Below are 19,347 nucleotides of genomic sequence, written 5' to 3' on the forward strand. Positions count from 1 at the left end.
TAACTGATGACTGGATAAAGAAAATGTGGTAATTATATACTATGGATTACTACTCAGCCATAAGAAGAATGAAGTCCTGTCTTCTGAAGCAAAATTGATGTAACTGGAAACTATTATGCTTAGTTGAAAAAGCCAGTTTCAAAAAGATAAATATCATATGTGGCAGTTCATACAGAATACCAAATTATGTATAGGAATTGAATGGTCCTTTTGGGATATGATTGTTATTTTAGCTCTTGTTTGTACTCATGTGGAGCTGTGGTCTCCCTACTTTTTACTTGTTGAATATTGTTATTAGGGGTTAATTAAGCTCTGAATATAGAGTGGATTAAAATGATTGCTTTGCAAAAACTGATGAAGAGTGGGGAGTGGGGGAAGGCATTGGGGGAGGCAGGGGAGTGATGGAAGTGTGGTGTCTCCTTGGAACTGTGTGGAATGCATAAAATCTGTTCTTTTTATATGAATAAAATTTCTTCAAAAAGAATTAAACAAATAAAATGTGGCATTGTACAAAAATGAAATATCTTCACATGTATAATGCACAGGTCCACTTCTCAGCACAAACCAAAAAGCTCTCTCCCTGAGTTCCCAACCATTAGCCAATTTCCTGCTACACACTTCCATTAGGATTTTCCCATGGTTACAGAAGTTTTCAAAAGGCAACAGTAATCCTTCTTCACCCTCCCCGATTCAGTTCTTTATCATTATCTACCCAGTCACTCAGCCCTAGTCACTGCAGCAGGTTGTCAGCTCCTGAGTTCTCACCACTCACAGTGCCTCAGAGCTCAGAATGTACCTACTTAGTAAATCCTCTCTTCTCTGATCCTGTGACATGCCAAAGTCATGAGTTCACGACTTGGTTTTCTCACTTGTGTGATGCTAATATCCTCTACATTAGCCACAGTACCTTCGCATGTGTTCTTCAAAAAGTTCATGGAAAAAAATGAAATGAAATAATAGGTTTATTTTGATGCAAAAAAAAAATTGAAATCCCTGCACAGGTTTTTTTTTTTTTTCATATTACACATTTTGCATGAAATTTTTGAAGATCCCTTGTACTCTTGCTTCCTCTAATTCACAGATCACACTCTCCAGGCTACCAGCCTACTATTTTTTAAAAGCACATCTATCTATTTATGTCCCTTTCTGATCTAAAATCCTTCCATGTTAGCACATCACCCATAGGATTAAGTAGTAATTCTCTACTAGGACATGCAAGGGCCGTAAGATTCTTGCTCACCTGGTCAGGCTCACTCCCACTAATTCCTCTGTAGGCTCCATCCTGCTGCAAGGGTCAGCTACTCATAGGTCCCTGAATGCCCATATGGTTTCATGCTACTTTGTGAATCGTTTCCTCAGCCTAGAGGATTCTTCCCTCCCACCCTGTTGATGGCTAGGATCATATATACAGCTTAGGACAAACACTCTCTCCTCTTTGTGCATTTCCTTACATCTCCTCCCTGCCCCCATCATCTCCATTATCACAGCTTCACCTTCTTCCCTACTGTGAGAACTCACTGTCCTTCTGTGCTATCATACACTCTTTGCACATCTCTATTACAGCAACTATCACTTTGTTATAAAGCTGTTTGCATTTTATAACAACTCAGGAGACTCTACACTTCTTGAAGAGTATATCAGTGACAAAGCCGATGCAGTACAAGTGAAGCTGTCAACCCATTCAATAAATGAAAGAATAAATATTGTAAGACAAGCAAATATGGGGAGTAAATTTTGGGGATTTTGATATGATTAAACAGCCCAATGTAGAAATTAAAAAAATCACTGTGTCTTTGAGTTGTGTTAATAGAGTATGGCATTAAGTATGAAAAACACATTCTCGGGCCGGCGCCGTGGCTCAACAGGCTAATCCTCCGCCTTGCGGCGCCGGCACACCGGGTTCTAGTCCCGGTCAGGGCACCGATCCTGTCCCGGTTGCCCCTCTTCCAGGCCAGCTCTCTGCTGTGGCCAGGGAGTGCAGTGGAGGATGGCCCAAGTGTTTGGGCCCTGCACCCCATGGGAGACCAGGAGAAGCACCTGGCTCCTGCCATCGGATCAGCGCAGTGCGCCGGCCGCAGCGCGCCTACCGCGGCAGCCATTGGAGGGTGAACCAACGGCAAAAGGAAGACCTTTCTCTCTGTCTCTCTCTCACTGTCCACTCTGCCTGTCAAAAATAAAAAAAAAAAAAAGAAAAAGAAAAACACATTCTCTTTAATCTCTCCAGTGACCGCAGAGGTCATCCTCATAAGAGAGATGTTGCCCCCCCCCCAAAAAAAAGAACTCAAATATTAGAAATGTATAAAAATTGGGGGAAAAAACCAATACTGGAACAAGGAATTGTAAGTCAATTTAAAATACATGGTTCATGGGTGACGATCACACTGGTAACCTGGATCCCAGCTGGAGCTACCAGAATAGAGGATGCAACAAAGATTTCAACAAGCCCACACAATGCACAGTCATGCAGTTAACCAACAAGAAAGCTAGACCATTCATCACTACTTGGAAATGACAGAGAAGGTGATAGTAATATTGAGTATTAACCGTACGCCAAGTATTATTCTTTTTTTTCTTCTTTTCCTAACTTCGTTTAAGGTATACAGATTCCATGCATTTCATATATACAGATTAAGGAACACAGTGATTCTTCCCACCTTACCCCTCTCCCTCCTGCCCATCCTCCCAACCTTCTTCCTCCTCTTTCTCCTATTACCACTCTTGATTTTTACAAAGATCTAGTTTCAGTTTACTTTATACTCATAAGACTAACCCTACACTAAGTGAAGAGTTCAACAAATAATATGGGGGGGGGGGGGGGAACACTGCTCAACAGTAGAGACAAGGGCTATAAACAGTCCTCAAATCTCAGAATGTCTATTCACTCCTATACATTACATTCTACATACTCTATTAGTTACCACAGATCAGGGAAAACATATGGCATCCATCTTTTGGAGACTGACTCATTTCACTTAATATAATGGTTTCTAGTTGCATCCATTTTATTGCAAAAGACAGGAATTCATTTGTTTTTTATTCTATTTGTTTTCTCTGTGCAGTAACTAACTTAATCTTCAAAACAATCCTATAGCCGGCGCCGCGGCTCAGTAGGGTAATCCTCCGCCTGCAGCGCCAGCACACCAGGTTCTATTCCCGGTCGGGGCACCGGATTCTGTCCCGGTTGCCCCTCTTCCAGGCCAGCTCTCTGCTGTGGCCCAGGAGTGCAGTGGAGGATGGCCCAAGTGCTTGGGCCCTGCACCCCATGGGAGACCAGGAGAAGCACCTGGCTCCTGCCTTCAGATCAGCGCGGTGCTCTCTGTCTCTCTCTCTCACTGTCCACTCTCCCTGTCAAAAAAAAAAAACAAAAAACCCTATGTGGTAGGTATCATTAAAACATGGCCCACAGAAGTTATCTGATTTGATTCAATTTACACTCCCAGTCAGAGGTGGGTGATAGTGAAATGCAGGCTTTGGCTCTAGAACCTTTGCTTGCTCTGAAACTCACCATACCTAGACTGCACAGTGTTCTTTAAATAAGCTCAGTAATACCTGAAACACTGGCTTACATACGAAGGAAGTTAGATATCTAGCCCACCCCTCGCTCCCATCAGTCCCCGCATGTCCCACAGTGCGGGTCTGTGGAGGCCCGGAACTCTGCACAGCATGCTGCTCTCCAACATACAACAACTCTTCTCATTTTCACATCAGCAGGACTGCTAACGTCACTGTTCCAGAGGACACCGGAGTTCAGCCAGGTTAAGCAACTTGTCCAAAGTCACGATGAAGGGAAGCATCACTCAGCTGATCCTTCAGGTTCTGTTCATGTGCACTGCCCACAACAAGCAAGTGCTGGGCAGTCTTTCGGTCCCTACCCCATCCCTCCTAAGTAGCGACTGTAACATTGATCCTCCTAAAAAAATGTACTCAGCAAATCTTATTCCATGGGCTCATCATGGACATCAAAGTAAGCACAGTCTTTTCTGGAGGACTTCAACACCCACAAACCATTGCTGTCTAAATTGCCAGGTCATTTCCCACTATGGCTCTGCACAGCAATTATGCAAACTATGTCCTGCTCCCAAAAACAACCCGCAAGTTCCACTTCTGAATTTGTCCTTTCATCTACTTGTCAAATGAGAAACTCTCATTCGAAATGAGTAATGCATAAGCCAGTAAGTTTTCTTTATTGGAAAAATATTATTTGCCATTATTTTGGATCAAAGAGAATGTAATGCAACCATTAACAATCAAAATTTAAACAGAAATGACTTGATTTAAATATGTGTCAAAATATCTAAAATTGAAAAAATCCAAATGTTCACCTAGTCAGTTCTACTGTGGGTAACCTGGACCATAGCTGGAGTTACCAGGAGATATATATATATATATATATATAAAAGATTATATATGTACATTACATATATACAATATATACACATATATTATAATATATGTATGTTATTACGCATTCATTCAATAGAACACTATCCAATAATAAGCAAACACACCATAATTATACTCTATAATAAGACTGAATCTAAAAAAAAGTTGAGTTAAGGAAACCAGACAAAAAGGAGTACATACAAGTACCACTTGATTCCATTTGTGAATGGAAAGTTCATTTATGAAAGTTCAAAAGCAAGCAGAACTACCCCATAAAGTTTGAAGAGGAGATAATGGCTCCCTTTTTGGGGAAGAGACAGTAACTACGAAGGGTAGGAGGAAACTTATTGGGTTCTTATAATTTTCCATTTCCTAATATGGCTGCTATTACTAATGTGTTGACTTGATGAAAATTCTTTGAGATGTACACTTATAAATGGTGTGTTTTTCTTTATATTTAGAGAACTCAGTGCACATGGCTGTGTTGTTAGGTTAACATTTCGACACGGTACATGATTAAAATTAATGATTTCCTACTCATCATAAGATACAGGGGTGGGGGGGCCAGCACTGTGGTGTAGTGGGTAAAGCCACTGCCTGCAGCGCTGGCATCCCATATGGACACTGGTTCGAGACCTGGCTGCTCCACTTCCTGTCCAGCTCTCTGCTATGGCCTGGGAAAGCAGTAGAAGATGGCCCAAGTCCTTGGGCCCCTGCACCCACATGAGAGACCCAGAAGAAGCTCCTGGCTCCTGGCTTCGGATCAGCACAGCTCTGGCCATTGCAGCCAGTTGGAGAATTAACCAACAGACGGAAGACCTCTCTGTCTGTCTCTCTGTCTCTCTGTCTCTCTCTCTCTCTCTCTCTCTCTCTGCCTCTCCTCCTCTCTCTATGTAACTCTGACTTTCAAGTAAAATAAATAAATATTTTTAAAAAATGCAGGGGTGGGGGTTTCATGTCTGAAATTGTATCTAAAATTATGATTTTCCTTGTTTCACGACTGCCCTCATATTATTTAGACTGGACCACAAATTGCATACAATCCCTTGTAGACAATTCTAATTTTGTTTACAGTGTAATACTGGATACCTTCAGAGATGATTCTTCAAAACATGTCCTCCTTCTGTATTCCCACCTTTTTTGTAACAATTTCTTGCTGTTGTACTTTTCTCTAGTCTTATCTGGTCATTCATTTTCTGCTTCATTTTACCCCAACCTTTCCAATTCTCTGTGCCCTCCTTTGCACTCTAGTGGCTTTCTGCTTCTAGCCCAACCTCTGAGCAGTTGGTACACAAATCCCTGGGGTTCCACTGTGGAGGAGAGTATCAAACATCTCAAATGCATGACAGAACACAGCAGGGTTAATGGAGAACTTTCAGTCACCAGCCTCCCACCTTTCTAGCCAATTTCTTTACTTGACAAGTCCCTCAGGCTAGAACAGCATCAGGAAAAATATCCAGGAGACATTGTTCTGCTATTAACTCTTCGAGTTATTTTGTGGATTCACATATTAAAAAGATGTTAAGATGTTTTGGGCATAAGAATAGTACCCTACAATGACATATCCAGAAAGATGCAAATAAATTCGCTCACTTGGTCATCACTAATAATAGTAGGTAGCTGTTATGCCAATATTCCCTCCTATTTTCTTCCCTTCATTGTGTTATAAACAGGAAAAGGGTGATCAAAGGCCTTTCTTGTTTAAGGATGCATGAACATCACCTGGGGGTGGATGGAGCATTCTCACACACAGAATATTACAGTAGATTTTTTGATAGCTGTAATGACTTCCCTATACCCCTTGGCAATAAGAGTTGCAACTTTTCATCAAACGTCTTGAATTTGGACTGGTCTTGTGACTTATTTTGGTTGACAGGATGTGGCATAAATTCTGTTGTGCCAGCTCCAAGCCTAGACCTCAAAGGGCCTTGCACACCTCCACTCATGGTCTCAGAGACCACCTGGGCTGTCATGTGAACAAGACCCTTTAAGCTTCTGAAGGATGAAAGATTGTTTGGGTCCTCAATTTCAACCATCTTAAACCAGGCAGGCAGCAGCCAACTGGGTGGCTGACAACAGATGCATTAGTAAACTTAGGTACGATGAGCCAAACCAAGCCCAGATCAACAGAATCACCCAAGAACCAGGGACTCAAAAAGAAACAGTGGTTGTTGTTATCCACAGTTTGGAGTAAGTTGTTATACAGGAATAAAAGTCACCTGATACAAACGTGTGTGTGTGTGTGTGTGAGTAATGTGTTTGAGAACAGAATTTCATACTAAGGGACCTCAAGACTAGTATCAGTATGGATACCTAGCTGATGCACAGTTCTCATTTTGACAATACATTATACCAAATGGGTAAGATACAGATACACATAATAAAATTTAATATTTAATGGTTAGTTGTCATGTACCTGTTATACTGAGAAATGCATTACTGTTTGCGTGGATTGATGTCAATTAATACTCCATGAGAACAGAGAACTCAATATTATTACTTTAAATATCTTAATATTGCTCAAATCCAACCTCACTTAAAATTTACCATCACCCTCTGTGACAGCCGTGCGAATGATCCTTCAATAAACTGGTCTCAGAGTTTCTTCACCAATTCTTCAGCAAAATTTCCATTTCTACTCAGACACCAACTATAATGATCATAACCTGATATGTGTCATATGCTAAAACTTTCTGTAGCCCCAACGTTTTGAATTGAACCATCCTGCTATCTGGCTATGTCCTCTTCTCTCACCAAGTTCAATGACTTACCATTACCACAAATCCAACAGTCCAAACTTATTAAACCTCTACTTAATGATACATATATTTTCCCTGAGTTTATTAGCCATCTTTATTCTCTACTTCCTTTCTTATACAACTCTATACTTTAATAGCCTCAACACCCTGAATTCCTTAGCGTAGATGTTTCTTCATTTATATAAAATCCTCATTCAATTATCAGCTTTCTTTATGCATATGTTAAGAACTGCTCAAGAAAGTTGTACATTTGAGTAGCTTGGTTTTACTATAAATTCACTATCATCAGCTTAAAAGAATCTCTCAACTACCTAGCAATTTTACTAATTTTCTTATGAATTTGCCCACTCAATTATTTCAAACTTTCTCTACTCATCTCAAAACTCCAACACTCCTCTTTCAACTACATCCTTCCCATAAAGATTTAAACATCTTACATCTCTCTCATTAAAAAGAAAATTTAATATACCCCTCTGCTTTCCTAACATCACCTATCAGGCTAATCAAATCGGAACCCAAATATCCTTGTCATCTCTTTTCTCCAACATTCCACACACCTAATCTACCTTAAAATTCCATTAATTTTACTTCTTAACTATCTCTCAAATTTGTCTGCTTCCCTCTGTTTCCATTCTCTCCACATGAAGCATACTACTAACAGCTCTCTCCTATGTCTACAGAAGTCTCTTAAAGTTTTGAGACATTCATTTGATTCTATTCAACCTGTTCAGAACACTACATAAGCGTTGACTTTGCAAAATCATGCCCTGAGTAGGTGGGTATTTTGTCGAATGGTTAAGATGCTGATTAAGACAACTGCAACCTACACTGGAGTCCCAGCTCTGGCTCCCTTTTGAAGCTTCTTGCTAGGATGGACCCTAAAGCACCAAGTAACAGCTCAAGTAATCAGGTGCCTGGCAACCACGTGGGAGATTTGGATCGAGTTTCCTGCTCCTGGTTTTTGTCCACCTCCCAGCCACATCTGTTGCAGGCATTTGGTGAGTGAACTAGTGAATAGTATCTCTCCCCCTCCCTCATTCTTCCCGTGTGTGTGTGTGTGTGTGTGTGTGTGAGAGAGAGAGAGAGAGAGAGAGAGAGAGAGAGAGAGAGAGAGAGAGACGGATTCTGCATCTTTGCATCTCAACTATAAACAATATTAAAGGGATGGTGGGCATTTGGCATAGCAAGAAGACACCACTGAGGATGCTTCCATCCCCTGTTGGAGTACCTGGGTTCAGGACCCACCTCCAGCTCCTGATTCCAGCTTCCTACTAAAGTGCTCTCTAGGAGGCAATAGTGATGGCCCAAATAACTGGGCCCTACAATCCAGTGGGAGACCAGCATTGCATCCCAACCACAAGCCTCAGGCCTGGCTCAGCCCCGGCCATTATGAGCATTTGGGAGCTAAATCAGCAGATGGCAGCTCTCTGTCTGCTCCCCCCCCTCACTCCCATACCTCTGCCTCTTAAATTGTAATGGAAACCATTTTCAGTTTAAAATCACACGACAGCTTCCCCTTTTTCTGAATTCCTTCCGGCTTACACAGACTTGCATGGCCCATCCTTAGCACTCTCGCCTCATCCTTCATCATCTCTTTGCTCATTCTACACCCGACTTTCAATCTTTGAATAGGACATGCTCCTGAGAGCACAGGGCTGTGCACGTGCAATTCCTTCTCAATGCAACGTTCTAAAACTTTTGCAAGCCCCTGTGCTTAACCTAGTTGTTTCTATTCATACTTCAGATCTCGGCTTAGTCATCACCTCCTCAGGGAGCCTGCCTTCTCTTTCCAATCTAGATCAGGTCATTTCATTACATAATGTCACAGGGCCATGTACGTTCCCTCCATTTGTCTCTTTGCAAATGTGCATGCATATCATATTTTTTCATCCTTTTATCACTAGCATGCTCTTTCTCACTCTCTGACACAAAACAGGCACTCAAATATTTACTGAAAGAATGACTGCATTAATTAAAGAATGAACTGATCAATACATAAATTTCTCATGATAATTTCTGGCTCCTGCAGTACTGATATTGTGATAAATAATTAACAGTTGTTTAATCTTCATAAGTAGCATCACATAATCAACTGGACAGAAGCCACAAAACAATAAAAAGCTCTGTTTCATAGGCATTAATTTGTTATTCTAAGCAGATTTTATCCATCAATGACTACATAGCCCATTTCCATTTCTTTTGAACAGTGCAATTTAAAGACAGAAACATAACTGCAGACTACATTTTTTACCTGAAACTTTAACCCAGATAATAAATGCTATTGCCTCCTTCCTATTCAAAACTCACCTCTCCAATTCATGCCACCAAGAGTCTCATGGGGAAATAATCCTAATTACCCCATATGCTAGCTAGCATTTTTCAGCAGAGGATGTGCGAATCTGACTTTCAATAACACATACATTATTTATATTTGTATTGAAACATGATGGCATTCATAAATAGAGCTAAAGAGACAGAGAAGGGAATCTATCTTTAGCAATCATCATAATACACTAACTCTAAATGCTTCTTCTTGTAAAAAAAAAAAAAACTTTCTACTTAATATCCATTGTACCCAGAGTGAATATAAAGCCTATCAAAGTATACCCTACAAAGTACACCTTATGGCCTAAAGCCTGAAAGTTTTCAACATTAGACAAACAGATGCAAACCAAGTGGAAGGATGCTTTAAATTCTTCAGTCACTTGTTTGCGTCTTCAGAGTAAAACCCAAATACAGCTTGCCCCGAACATCTCTGCAGCCTCACTTCATGCCGCTCTGTTTTCTCTTCTCTGCACTCTGTTCATAGAGGATTTCTTTCCTTCCTTCAAAAACACCGTATTCAAAAATGCCTGGGACACTTCCAAACACGCCATCTAAAGGAAACTCCCTGACCCACAGATCATTCCTTTTGCCTGGACTTAAAGAGCACTTCTTCAAAAAGACATCCCTAAACCATTCCTTTTTTCAAATTGGTTAAGACTGGGTTTTTTTTTTCCCCATGAGCAATCCATCCAAAAAACAGAGAAGGAATGGGGTAATAGGAAATGAGAGCCGAAACACAGGAAGACCAAAGTGATCATAACAGACCATGTAAGCAAAGAAATAAAGAAAAAGTAAAGACAGGCTGAGTCGGAAATCTCAGACACAGAACCAATGAAACAATAAAAATAGAAACAGAGATTAGAGAGATAGAGAAGATAATGGATAGGAACAATTTGTTATCATTTGATCAGGATTGGCTCCCCAAATTCATGCAGATGTCTTTTTTTTTTTTTTTTTTTTTTTTTTTTGGACAGGCAGAGTGGACAGTGAGAGAGAGAGACAGAGAGAAAGGTGCACCACGCTGATCCGAAGCCAGGAGCCAGGTGCTTCTCCTGGTCTCCCATGGGGTGCAGGGCCCAAGCACTTGGGCCATCCTCCACTGCACTCCTGGGCCACAGCACAGAGCTGGACAGGAAGAGGAGCAACCGGGACAGAATCCAGTGCCCTGACTGGGACTAGAACCCGGTGTGCCAGCGTTGCAGGCAGAGGATTAGCCTGTTGAGCCGCGGCGCTGGCCTAAACTTCAAAATCTTATATTAAAGATTAATGCTAATGGTTAATGGATTATGGTGGTGGTTTGATCCAATCATGTGTCTAAGGCGTGGCCTTTGAGAAGTAATTGAATCAAATTAAGTTCCTATGATGAGCTATCATCATTGAATCATGATGGCATTATAAGAGACCACAGCATATAGAAGAGTGAGCCCCCTGCATATCTCTACTTCCCGGCTCACTATGTGATTGTTCCCCTCATCATCCTCTGTTTGGGTTTACTAGATACCTTAACCAACGGGTCCACCCAACCTTGAAATGTGAATTTGCAAACCTATAATTTAAAATATACCTTCTGGCCTCTTAAGCAGCTCCTCTGTTATTTTAGCTGAAGTAATGAAAAGCTGACTAATGCAGATACCCACCATTGGAGATGACAGACTAATTTTGAAGAATTGGTTCACATATATTTAGAGGCTGAGAAGTGCCACAACCTTCCTTCTGCATGCTGGAGACCCAGGGGAGCCAGTGATATGGTTCAGTCCAGGTCTGAAAGCCTGAGAACCAACCCTTTGGTATAAATCTAGTCCAAGGGCAAGAGGAGTTGAAAAGTCCTCTATCAAATAGCAATATAGGAAAAAAGGAGAGAATTCCTCCCCCCCACTTTCCTTCTACTCAAGTCCTCAATAGACTGGTGGATGCACACCCACATTGGGGAGGAATGCACTGATTAGAAACACCTCACAGACACACCCAAAATTACCATGTACACTGGGCGCCCCATGACTCTGTCAAGCTGATACATGAAATTTACCATCATAGTAAGAAAATAAATCAGTAGAGAGAAGATAGAAGGACCAATAGACAGGACTAAGTGAACCACATGAAGGGCAGAACACAAGTAAAGACCTGAAACTATTGGAAAATAGCATAACATAAAAGAAATTCTGACCTACCCGCTGTATTTAGCCCACCACATGCCTTCCTACATGGTTCAACTTCTGTCACCCCAGTCACTAGTGAAATACTATTCCCCTGTACTATATCAAATTTTTAATTTGTAGAGCATATTACTGCATGGAATTAGTTATATACACCATATACATATAAAATGTCATTCTTATCTGTTGTCTGATCTTCCCCCACCAGAATATAGATTCTGATCAAGATGGCTTTAACCTAATTAAAGTTTAGACAGGTATCTTCCAAATGCTAAGCCCCTGACTTCTCTCCTTTTAGAGCATTTATATTAGAAAACTTTCCATTGGACATTCTTTCTTGCTCCCAGCCAGCTTTGCAAGCCAGGGATGTCTTTCTCAAGGACATAACAGTCATCTCTTTGAGATATAATCAAGACAATCTATGGGAGAGTAGGAGCCTAACTTTGACCAACAGCAATTAGCAAGCACAAATGACCTAATCACTTTGACCAAAGTCCAGACCATTTGTTTCTGCAAAGTTGATTCAATCTGTCATTCTTAATGCAGTAGTCTTAAATCAAACTTTTCCTTTTGCTTTTAACGAATAACTGGTGTAATTTCTATGTAACTGTTTCATGAATATAGAGGATTTTTGTTCATTGCTACATCTTCAGACTGAAGAAGTAGTTCATGGTTTGGGGGTGAATGGTTGAATGAAATCAAGTAAGGCATTTTTTTTTCCATTTAAAGGATGACTGAGGTAAAAATAAATCCCTCTTTGGCTATATCTGTATGTTTAAATATATCATGACAGTTCAGAAATCAATCTATTCATGCTAAAGAGCAGAAGTATAACAATTAAACTAATGATCAGTTATCAGTCCCAGCAATGTAGGTTTATCCTATACACTGACAGACTTCTGTACATAGAGACAATATTCCTGGGGGCCATGCGGTCGCTCACTTGGCTAATCCTCCGCCTGCGGCACCGGCATCCCACATGGGTGCGGGTTCTAGTTCCGGTTGCTCCTCTTCCAGTCCAGCTCTCTGCTGTGGCCCAGGAGGGCAGTGGAGGATGGCCCAAGCGCTTGGGCACCTGCACCCTCGTGGGAGACCAGGAAGAAGCACCTGGCTCCTGGCTTCGGATTAGCGCAGCTCCAGCCGTAGTGGCCATTTTGGGGGTGAACCAACAGAAGGAAGACCTTTCTGTCTCTCTCTCTCTCTCTCTCTCACTGTCTGTCTATATCTGTAGAAAAAAAAAACTATATTCCCTAAAAACAATTATGATCTTTGAAAATAAACATAAGACTATCATTTAGTGGATATGCTATTGCCAAACGTAATTGTTAGATTTTGGAATTGAACATTGGAAGCATGCTAATTCTGAAATTCTAGAAGGACTGTATTGAGTATAAAGTTCAGCTAATCTAAGAAGCTAGTCGTGATAAAAGAATGGCTGCATAGGCACCTGCCATCTATCCCTCTTCACTTACTATCACCAAGATAACTGCAGCATCTGGAGAAGCTTGTCAAATAAAAACTGCAAATCAGGCCACCCATAATTCAGTGTTATCCTGTCTATAAATGTAAATTCAACTGAAGATGCCTAACTTTTATCGACACAATGACTTAGATACAAACGAATCACTGGACTAAAATGCTTACCAGGAATTTAGTTGCAAAGCCCACATTTGTGTCTCCAGTGTTGACCAACTAAACATTCGGACTCACAAAACTATCATTTGCCATACTTATCAGCAGTGGACTCAGAAGGGTGCATGGCAGGTATCTCTGCTGATCATGAAGGAAGCATTAGGCACCCTCTTTTGTGAGTTGGGCTCATAGCAATCTGAGCATCACTGCACCAAGCTGCATTCCCTGCGTCCTGTCTCTCCAAGGGGACAACCCAAAACGAGACTCACTGGACAGGCACTGGAGCCCTCTTGACTTAAAAGCCTTGAAAACTGACATTCTGTAACACTCCCACCCCACACAGTTCAAACACTGAGAACGGAACCCATATTTACTGTCAATATTAACATGACTTTGTTTATATTAACTGTCTATATTAAAATGTCTCTCATGACATGGTACTATTTCTCCAGGACTCTCCAACCCAGTTTGATTTTCCATTACAGGAACTTCAATGGAAAGCATCAACAAGCACCTTACACCCTAATATTCCTGAAATTCTTTGTTTCAAAATCGTCAACTTGCTGCTTCCACCAACTCTGGACTATTTCATTATATTCTTGAACCTCACCCAATCCTAATAAACCCATCTCTGCTTATAACCCAAATCTCAATCAATTCTTTGTTTTTCCTGCCCTGAGACATTGCTAAGGACTAGTAGTATTCTCTCCCACTGTGGTAAGAAAGAAATTCAACCCAGCTTTGTTTCAGCAACAGGGTTGCGCTGCTGATGCTGGGGGATCAAGCTGAGATAGCCTCAGATCCCCCTAATTCAGTGTCTCTGAAAACGCCTTAGAGACAGGTTTCAGAGTCCCAGAAAGGATATATTCAGAATCTCACCATTCCAAGAGCATTTAAGTAATGGTGTAGTTCACTAGAAGTTCCCCACAGTCCAAATAATTGTAACATAAGTGATATTGCTTAGAAACATATAAGATGTATTTCGTTCATCAGTTCCCAGGGGAATAAAGAAAGCTGTTTCCCATAGGTCAACAGAGGGAGAAATGGTTTTATTAATCCTGCAGCCACAATGTCTAATCAACAATACTTCTTAAAGATGAAGAAACCTAATACAAAGATAAACGTGCTCCTTGTGGGTTAGCATGTGTCACGTGGAAGCAATGGAAGGAAGGTAGAAAAAGGCCATGTGGAGCAGAGATGGACTCCAACGAAACTTCCTCCAAAGACGTGGTGAAACGGTGGCTTGTCAGGCATGGGGTAGGCACTACACAGAAAGATGATAAAAAGCCACCTCCATGCAGACAGTTAATTAAAGGTAAACTTTTCAAGTAATTACAGCACAAAGATTGCACTATATTTCCACCCAGTTCACTTTTGCATTAAAACCATTCCCCAATGCTCAAAAAGAGGAAGCATTCCTTATGAACCCAGGTCAGTATAAATAAAAAATTTCTTTTCATGGAAATAACAAAATCAAGTAAAGGAACCTCATGGCCATCTTCATTGCGTGTTATTTCCTGTCTTCTCAGAGCTAATTCCCACAGGTAGATAGACCGCTATGTCTCAGTGGAAAATTCACACAAAAGAATGTGCTCCTGAAATATTAACACTATTTTTAATATAAGAAGAATATCCATCCATCTTTACACATGTGTATTCCCCAACCCCAAAAGCATTTTCTTCCACCAATCCCCACCAAGAATAAACCATGGCTACTATATTCCAGTTTGAAACCTAAAGCTGACTTTTTACCCATTTTCCGAAACTTTTCCACACCTCTTCCTTGAACCTCACCCCTCTTTCATTCACACCCTTGAATAGCTGGTGATCCAGTTTTTCCTCTCAAGTTAGGAGGCATGGAGGTTTCTATCCAAAGGCTATGGGTTGATCGCCTTTGTGTTTCTTAGTCTGCAATGCTCTGCACTCTCCATGGGAGGTTCCTGGTTGGAGACTTAAACTTTAAGGTAACTCCTGAATCTGCTTGGGAAGACAGGTCCACGCACTGGAAGGTTATTCACATGAGAGCATAAGAACAATAATGGAAAGGAGCTCACAAGAGGAGAATTTGAGCACAATGACCCAAAGACAATACCCCATGATGTGTGAGGAGAAGTCTGGTGTACAGCTAAGGTTATATCACAAAGATTTCCCTTGTGTTCTGTGTTTCCTATCATCACAAGAAACAGATATATTTCAGAAACACAATAAGCACTGATGCCTCACTGGCTTCACTAGAAATATTTAGAGTATGGCAAATATATGCCCAGCATCATAGTAGGCACTACACTCCAAGATGAGTTAGAAAGACAGTCTATGCCTTAGGAAGCACAAAGTTTACCTAAAGAACCAAGCATAGTACCTAACCCTCAGTTGCCTAAAGATCTTTATGGGGTTTGGATTCTTAACTTGAAGTAGAATTGAAGAATCAGTTCTTTAATAATTCCAAATAAGGTCGCCCTCACACTTTTCCCAAGTTTATAAATGAAATATAATTAATTAATAATAATAATTGAGTAATTAATATCCAATTTTCAACTAAAAATAACTTTTATTATAATCACTATTATTGTCAAGAGATTAAACATTTAAAAAGTGCTTCTGGGATCAATTACAGAATATCTGGAAAATCCCAAAGTATTTGGAGATTAAACAATGTATTTCTAAATAACATGAGTCAAATAAGGTATCTCAAGAAAAATTTAAAATATTTTGACTTATATCAAAGGGAAGATACAAGGTAAAATTTGTGGGATATGGTGAAAACTGTGAACAGGGAGAAATTTCTACCCTTAAATGAAAATACTAGAAAAAAAAATGCTAAGATTGACAATTTAAGTTTCCACCTTAGCAAATTAGAAATAAAGTCAAAAATAATAAAAAAGAATAAGAAAAATAAGAAAAATTGAGAAAAATCAAAGAAAGTTAAAGCAGAAAATCAATAAAGAAAAATAAACAAAATCAAAAGTTGGTTCTTTGAAAAGATCAATAAAATCACTAAGCCTGTAGAGAGAATAAGTAGGAAGATGAGAGGGTCAGAAATCAATAATATCAGGAATGAAAGAGAAAATACTATGACAAATCTGCTGACATTAAGAGACTAAAGAGTATCTTTGAACAACTCTCTGCTAACAAATTTGATAATCTAGAAGAAACAGACCAACTCCTTGAAAGGTACACTTGCAAAACTCACACAGAGGAAAAAAGACAGTCTGAATAGGTTTATGTTCATTTAATAATTTAAGTTACTAATTAATAACTTCCCAAACAGAAAGCATCATGCTGAAGTGGGTTCATATGTAAATTCTCCCCAATATTTAAGGAAGAAATTATACCATTGTCTATGATCTTCTCCAGAGGATTCTAAGTAGAGGGACTATTTCTTAAATCATTTTATGAGGACAGCATTACCCTAATACAAAAACCAGACAAAGAAGTTCCAAGAAAACATACAATGTCTCTTAGGAACACAGACGCAGAAAATCCTCAACAATATATCGACAAATTGCATTCAATAGTGGATACAAAATTGTACACCAGACCAAGTGAATTTATCCCAGATGTGCAAGGCAAATTTAACATCTGAAGATCAATTAATGCAAGCCATTACATCAATAGGCTAAAATCTGCCAAAAAAAAAATCACATGATGATTAAATCAATAGACACAGAAAGTGTTTGATAAGATCTGACACGTACTCATGATAAAACTCCCATCAAACACAAAACAAGGAGGAAGTTCATTAACTTGATAAAGCACATCTGCAGAGGACCTACAGCTAACATCGTGCTTACCAGTAAGGAAGCAGAAGTGTTTGTGGCCCTACCCCCTGCACGCACCTGATCTCATCTGATCTAGGAAGCTAAGCAGGGTGGGGCCTGGTTAGTACTTGGATGGGAGAAACTAGAAACTTTCCCACGGAGATGAGAAACAAGGCGAGCGTGGCGCCACTCACTACCTCTTTTCAAATGCATACTGGCTGTACTACCTCATGCAATAAGATAAACGAAGGAAATAAAGTGTGCACTGCTTGGGAAGGAAGAAAGAAAACTCTCTTTGTCAGCAGATGACATGATTGTAGTTGTAGAAAATTCAAATAAATCAAAAAAAAAAAAAAAAAGCCAAAACAAAAACCCTGGAACTAAGAAGTGATTATAGTGGGCTGGCATTGAGGCACAGGCGGGTTAAGCCACCGCCTGTGAAACAGGCATCCCACGTGAGTGCCAGTTTCAGTCTTGGCTGCTCTATTTCCTTGATAATGTGCCTAGGAAAGCAGGAGATGATGGCCTGAATGCTTGAGACCCTACCACCCATGTCGGAGGCCCTGCTGGAGCTCCAGGCTTTTGGCTTTAGCCCAACCCACCCCTGACTATTGTAAGCATTTAGGGAGTGAACTAGCAGACAAAAGACTCTGTCTCCATGTCTGGCCCTCTCTCTCTGTAACTCTTTCAAGTAAATAAGTAATTTTTTTTTTAAAGTGAGTATAGCAGAGTTGCAAGATACACAGTAGAATTTGAAATTAAGAATATAATACTGTTTACTTTAAAACTCCCCAAACTGAAATACTTAAATATAAACCTAGTAAGATGTACACAGAATCTACATGAGGAAAACTACAAATTGTGACAAACGATATCAAAGAATAAATAAATAAATGGAGAAATATTCCTCTGAACATGTTCACAGGTAGGAAGACTCAATATTATCAAATGTCAGTTCTTCCTAACTTTGTCTATAAATACAAAAAAATCTATAAAAAGTCTAGCAAGTTATTTTGTGGACATTAAGAAGCTGATTCTAAAGTCCATATAGAGAGGGGAAAAATTCAGGACAGCCAACACAATATTGAAGAACAATGAAGTTGGAGGATTAACACTGCACAACTTCAAAACTTACTATAAAGCTACATCAATCAAAAGAGCAGAGTATTGGTGAAAGAATAGAAAAACAGACTAATAGAAGTAAGGAGCAGGCCCAGAAACAGACCTACACAAATACACTCAAATAATCTTTGACCAAAAAAGCAAAGTGCTAGCACATTCTTTTCAAGAATGACAATGAAACAACTGGATAACTACATGAAAAAAAAAAAAAGAATCTAGTCACCCACTTTATATCTGTCAAGAAAATCAACTCAAAATTTAACCCTAAGTGTAAAATATAAAGCTATAAAACTCCTAGAGGATAATGTAAGAGAAAACCCAGATGGCGTGGGTTACGGCAAAACCACAGCGAAAACCTCTTAGATGCAACACCAAAGGCACAATCCCAGAAAGAAATAACTGACAGGATGGATTTCATTAAAATTAAAAACTGCTCTGGGAGACACTGTCAAGAGAGCAAGAAATATTTGAGGGTCTGGCGCTGTGGCGTAGAAGGTTAAACCATGCTTCATATCATGGGCCCTAGTTTGTTTCCCGGCTGCTCCACTTCCAATGCAGCTCCTTGCTAATGCACCAGGGAAAGCAGTGGAAGATGCTCCAGGTGCTTAGGCCCATGCACCCATGTGGGAGACCTGGGAGAAGCTCCTGGCTCCTGGCTTTGTTCCTGCCCAGCTCTGACAGTTGCAGCCATTTGGGCAGTGAATCAGCAGATGAAAGATTTCTCTCTCTCTCTCTCTCTCTCTCTCTCTCTAACTCTGTCTTTAAAATAAATAAATAAATCTTTTAAAAAAATGTTTTGGGGAAAAATCTGATAAAGAACTGTTTCCCAAAATATACATATTTTTGGCACTCAACAATAAGAAAATAAGTAACGCATTTTAAAAATAGACAAAATTTCTACACAGGCACTTCATCAAAGACAAGAGACACAACAATCACAAATGTTTAGCATTTGTCATTAGGAAACAGTAAATTAAAATAAGAAACTGGGGCTGGCCGGCACTGTGGTGTAGTGGTAAAGCCACTGCCTGCAGTGCCGGCATCCCATATGGGCGCCAGTTAGAGACCTGGATGCTCCACTTCTGATCCAGCTCTCTGCTATGACCTGGGAAAGCAGTAGAAGATGGCCCAAGTCCTTGGGCCCCTGCACCCACGTGGGAGACCCGGAAGAAGCTCCTGGCTCCTGGCTTCGGATGGATGCAGCTCCGGCCATTG

General features: G+C 40.3%; 1 protein-coding gene across 1 annotated transcript in view; it reads right to left on the reverse strand.

Annotated features, from left to right (window-relative positions):
• Positions 1-19,347, reverse strand: part of KCNH5 (potassium voltage-gated channel subfamily H member 5) — a 362,743-nt gene that overhangs the window by 252,880 nt on the left and 90,516 nt on the right. The gene's annotated exons all lie outside the window — the stretch shown is intronic.

Source organism: Lepus europaeus, chromosome 22, assembly GCF_033115175.1.
Source record: "Lepus europaeus isolate LE1 chromosome 22, mLepTim1.pri, whole genome shotgun sequence".
Taxonomy (NCBI): domain Eukaryota; kingdom Metazoa; phylum Chordata; class Mammalia; order Lagomorpha; family Leporidae; genus Lepus; species Lepus europaeus.